This window comes from Orycteropus afer, unplaced genomic scaffold (assembly GCF_000298275.1).
Source record: "Orycteropus afer afer isolate SDZICR_OR568_19922 unplaced genomic scaffold, OryAfe1.0 scaffold00341, whole genome shotgun sequence".
NCBI classification, from domain to species: Eukaryota; Metazoa; Chordata; class Mammalia; order Tubulidentata; family Orycteropodidae; genus Orycteropus; species Orycteropus afer.
Window position 1 is genome coordinate 566,354 of NW_006921928.1, and position 616 is coordinate 566,969.

Sequence of the window (616 nt, forward strand, 5' to 3'; positions counted from 1 at the left end):
TGTTTTTCTTCTTCAATAGTGCTTTGCTTATCTGAGGTCTCTTTCCTTTCCATATAAAGTTGTTGTTGTTGTTGTTAGGTGCCGTTGAGTTGTCTTAGACTCTTAGCAACCATATGCATAGCAGAACGAAACACTGCCCAGTACCGAACTAGCTCCACAATCCCTGCTATACTTGAGTCCATCACTGCAGCCACTGTGTCACTCCATCTCGTTGAGGGCCTTCCCCTCTTTTGTTGACCCTCCACCTTACCAAGCATGACATCCTTCTCCAGGGAATGGTCACCTCTGATAACATGACCAAAGTAGGTGAGACGAAGTCTGACAATTTTCACTTCCACGGAGCTTTCCGGCTGCACTTCCTCCAGGACAGATTTGTTAGTTCTTTTAGCAGTCCATGGTACTTTCAGCAATCTTCACCAGCACCACAACTCAAAAGCATCAATTCTTCTTTGGTCTTCCTTATTCACTGTCCTGCTTTCACATGCATATGGGACTATTGAAAATATGGCTTATTGTGGTTTTCAGCCAAACAAAATACAGACATATGAGTTAAACATTTACCTGAAGTAGATACACTCCTTGGAGAGAAGTCATGGGAGAAAGAAGGGCTGCTTAT